General features: G+C 49.0%; 1 pseudogene; it reads right to left on the bottom strand.

The window, feature by feature from the left end:
• Nucleotides 1-5,103, bottom strand: part of LOC112076889 (villin-1-like) — a 41,364-nt pseudogene that overhangs the window by 4,464 nt on the left and 31,797 nt on the right.

Below are 5,103 nucleotides of genomic sequence, written 5' to 3'. Positions count from 1 at the left end.
AAGGGGATACCAGTTTCACCTGTTAGAGGGGATACTCAGCTTCACCTTTAGAGGGATACCCAGCTTTCACCTGTTAGAGGGGATACAGCGTTCTCACTGTTAGAGGGGATACTCAGCTTCTCACCTTTTAGAGGGGATACGCTTTCACCTGTTAGAGGGGATTACTAGCTTTCATGTTTAGAGGGGATACGCTTTCACCTGTTTAGAGGGATAAAGCTTTTTCCACTGTTAGAGGGATATCAGCTTTCACCTGTTAGAGGGAACGCTTACTGTAAGTACCAGTTCACCTGTTAGACGGGATACAGCTTCCCTGTTAGAGGGGATATCAGCTTTCACCTGTTAGAGGGGATTACACCAGCTTTCACCTGTTAGAGGGGATACCAAGTTTCACCTGTTAGGAGGGATACCAGCTTTCACCTGTTAGAGGCGTTCCGTGAGATACCGCTTTCACCTTTAGAGGGGATACCGGCTTTCACGCTGTTAGAGGGGATACAGCGTTCACCTGTTAGAGGGCGAATACCAGTTTCAACCTGTTAGGAGGATACCATCTTTCACCGTTTAGATGGGATACAGCTTCACCTGTTAGAGGGATACAGCTTTCACTTAGGACCCCTCCTGTTAGAGGGGATTAACCAGCTTTCACCTGTTAGAGGGGGATACCAGCTTCAACTGTTAGAGGGGATATCAGCGTTCACCTTGTTAGAGGGGATACGCAGCTTTCACTGTTAGAGGGGATATCAGCTTTCACCTGTTAGAGGGGATACCAGCTTTTCAACCTGTTAGAGGGGATACCAGCTTTCACGTTAGGATACCATTCACCTGTTAGAGGGGATACAGCTTTCACCTGTTAGAGGGGATACCAGCTTTCACCTGTTAGAGGGGTACCAGCTTTCACCTGTTAGAGGGGGATACAGTTTCACCTTTGAGGGTACCCTTCTGTTAGAGGGATACAGCTTTCACCTGTTAGAGGGGATACCAGCTTTCACTAGTTAGAGGGGATACCAGCTTTCACCTGTTAGAGGGGATACTGCTTTACCCTGTTAGAGGGATTACCAGCTTTCACCTGTTAGAGGGGATACCAGCTTTCACCTGTTTAGATGGGGATACCAGCTTTTCACCTGTTAGAGGCGGATAGCAGATTTCACCCTGTTAGAGGGGATACAGCTTTCACCTTGTTAGAGGGGATACCAGCTTTCACCTGTTTAGAGGGTTGTTCCTAGAGATACCAGCTTTCCCACTGTTAGGAAGTTAAGTGGGGATACCAGCGTTCTCACTTGTTCAGAGGGATATCAGCTTTCCTGTTAGGACCAGCTTTCACCTGTTAGAGGGATCCGCAGCTTTCACCTTGTTAGAGGGATACCAGCTTTCACCTGTTAGAGGGAATACCAGCTTTCCACCTTTAAGAGGGGATACCAGCTTTCACTTGTTAGAGGGGATACCAGCTTTCCACGTGTTAGAGGGTGACACAGCTTTTCACCTGTTAGAGGGGATCAGCTTCACCTGTTAGAGGGGATACCAGCTTTCACCTGTTTAGAAGGGGGTGTACCTAGCTTTCCCCTGTTAGAGGGGTACAGCTTTCACACGCTGTTAGAGGGGATACAGCTTTCACCTGTTTAGAGGGGATACCAGCTTTCCCCTGTTTAGAGTGGGATACCAGCAGCTTTCACCTGTTGAGGATTATCAGCTTTCCCTGTTAGAGGGATACCAGCACCGTAGGGCATTTCACCCTGTTAGAGGGATATCCAGCTTTCCCCTGATTAGAGGGGATCTAGCTGTTCCACTGTTAGGAGGATACCAGTCTTTCACCTGTTATGATGGGTACCAGCTTCACCTGTTAGAGGGAAGATCCAGCTTTCCACCGTGCTTAGAGGGGATACAGCGTTCCCTTGTTAGAGAAGAAGTGGGATAACAGCTTTCACCTGTTAGAGGGATACAGCTTTCACCTGAGAAGGGGATACCACTTTCAACCTGTTAGAGGGATACCCAGCTTTTCACCTGTTAGAGGGGATACCAGTATCTAAATGTACTCATCTTTGTTACACTGTAGAGATGCTACTGAACACACAGAGCTGAGTAAGGGTTCTGCTGGGGGAGTGGGATACAGTGCTCCCAGGGAGGCAGCTCCAGTTCAGCTCTCCACCATTCCTACATAGTCCACGTGGGACAGGAGGGGGCTCCTGCTAACAGGTGAAAGCTGGTATCCCCTCTAACAGGTGAAAGCTGGTATCCCCTCTAACAGGTGAAAGCTGATATCCCCTCTAACAGGTGAAAGCTGATATCCCCTCTAACAGGTGAAAGCTGGTATCCCCTCTAACAGGTGAAATCTGATATCCCCTCTAACAGGTGAACGCTGATATCCCCTCTAACAGGTGAAATCTGGTATCCCCTCTTAACAGGTGAAATCTGATATCCCCTCTAACAGGTGAACGCTGATATCCCCTCTAACAGGTGAACGCTGATATCCCCTCTAACAGGTGAAATCTGGTATCCCCTCTAACAGGTGAAAGCTGGTATCCCATCTAACAGGTGAAAGCTGGTATCCCCTCTAACAGGTGAAAGCTGATTGGAGGATTTAGAACATACGTAAATTAATGTTTCTCATGTTTCATGTTTGATGCATGCAAKGGCTTGTATTGGTTATATCATAATGACAATAAAAGGTGGATAATGTTTATTTTTGTTACTTGGTTGAGTTAGTAACATTATTGCTAGAGTTTGTTAGTGAATCACTTACTACAGTAATCTGAGAGATAGATGCAACATCGCCCAGGTTTTGTTTCATTTCCTCATAGGAGGAGCCTCCCTGTTGAGAAGAGAAGATACACCAGTCTGTTAACACCAGTTTGGTAACGGATCACCGGTCTGGGATCTTCATGTTAAGAATCATAAATACATTTATTCAAACTCCACCTGACTGTAAGTACATGCGCAGAACACATTAACAAACACAGATTGACTCGAGTCCCCACCTCTWCCCCTAATAAATTCAATTCACTTTGCTGAAGTTATTCAATAAAACACATCGAGTCACACTTCCAGCATTGCATCCGGTTTTCCCTCTAGTGGTGACTGCTGGTATGGCATCCCAGCTCTACTCACGCTCCACTTGTGAGGGTCCCATGCGTTGAACCATCCGGTGAACGTCAGTGGCTCGTAGCCCTGTTTGACGGAGATGATGGGTGTGTCAGGGTCCCGCCCCGCTGGGTGGGTCTTCAGGTACTCTAGAGCACTGTTACACGCTTCCTTGGTCTCATATTCGTTGGCAGACCTGCCAATCCACAGGAAAATCTGACGGGATTGGACAAATATGGAGTCAGGGTTATTCAGTGGTAATGATGATATGGTTCACCTGAACTGAACTTTATGTAGAATTATGTTCTACATGAGAACTACATGATACTCGCTTCATCTCTGTTTTAACATCAACTACTGGAATCATATGTTACCAGAGGATTTGAATGAGCCCAGGGCCCAAGACCCTGGGTCATGATCCCTGACCTTCACCTCCTCCCAGGTAACTATAGTCATGATCCCTGACCCCTCACCTCCTCCCAGGTAACTATAGTCATGATCCTGCCCCTCACCTCCTCCCAGGTAACTATAGTCATGATCCCTGACCCCTCACCTCCTCCCAGGTAACTATAGTCATGATCCCTGACCCCTCACCTCCTCCCAGGTAACTATAGTCATGATCCCTGACCCCTCACCTCCTCCCAGGTAACTATAGTCATGATCCCTGACCCCTCACCTCCTCCCAGATAACTATAGTCATGATCCCTGACCCCTCATCTCCTCTCAGGTAACTATAGTCATGATCCCTGACCCCTCACCTCCTCCCAGGTAACTATAGTCATGATCCCTGACCCCTCACCTCCTCCCAGGTAACTATAGTCATGATCCCTGACCCCTCACCTCCTCCCAGGTAACTATAGTCATGATCCCTGACCCCTCACCTCCTCCCAGGTAACTATAGTCATGACCCTTGACCCCTCACCTCCTCCCAGGTAACTATAGTCACAGCCCCTGACCCCTCACCTCCTCCCAGGTAACTATAGTCACAGCCCTGACCCCTCACCTCCTCCAGGTAACTATAGTCATGATCCCTGACCCCTCACCTCCTCCAGGTAACTATAGTCATGATCCCTGACCCCTCACCTCCTCCCAGGTAACTATAGTCATGATCCCTGACCCCTCACCTCCTCCCAGGTAACTTATAGTCATGATCCCTGACCCCTCACTCCTCCCAGGTAACTATAGTCATGATCCCTGACCCCTCACCTCCTCCAGGTAACTATAGTCATGATCCCTGACCCCTCATCTCCTCTCAGGTAACTATATCATGATCCCTGACCCTCACCTCCTCCCAGGTAACTATAGTCATGATCCCTGACCCCTCACCTCCTCCCAGGTAACTATAGTCATGATCCCTGACCCCTCACCTCCTCCCAGGTAACTATAGTCACAGCCCCTGACCCCTCACACTCCTCCCAGGTAACTATAGTCATGATCCCTGACCCCTCACTCCTCCCCAGGTAAACTATAGTCATGATCCCTGACCCTCACCTCCTCCCAGGTAACTATAGTCATGATCCCTGACCCCTCACCTCCTCCCAGGTAACTATAGTCAAGACCCTGACCCCTCACCTCCTCCCAGGTAACTATAGTCACAGCCCCTGACCCCTCACCTCCTCCCAGGTAACTATAGTCATGATCCCTGACCCCTCACCTCCTCCCAGGTAACTATAGTCATGATCCCTGACCCCTCACCTCCTCCCAGGTAACTATAGTCATGATCCCTGACCCCTCACCTCCTCCCGGTAACTATAGTCATGATCCCTGACCCCTCACCTCCTCCCAGGTAACTATAGTCATGATCCCTGACCCCTCACCTCCTCCCAGGTAACTATAGTCATGATCCCTGACCCCTCATCTCTCTCAGGTAAACTATAGTCACAGATCCCTGACCCCTCACCTCCTCCCAGGTAACTATAGTCATGATCCCTGACCCTCACCTCCTCCCAGGTAACTATAGTCATGATCCCCTGACCCCTCACCTCCTCCCAGGTACTATAGTCACAGCCCCTGACCCCTACCTCCTCCCAG

The sequence above is a fragment of the Salvelinus sp. IW2-2015 genome, unplaced genomic scaffold, assembly GCF_002910315.2.
Source record: "Salvelinus sp. IW2-2015 unplaced genomic scaffold, ASM291031v2 Un_scaffold4108, whole genome shotgun sequence".
Lineage (NCBI taxonomy): Eukaryota > Metazoa > Chordata > Actinopteri > Salmoniformes > Salmonidae > Salvelinus > Salvelinus sp. IW2-2015.
This window is presented reverse-complemented; position numbering and strand designations above follow the sequence as displayed.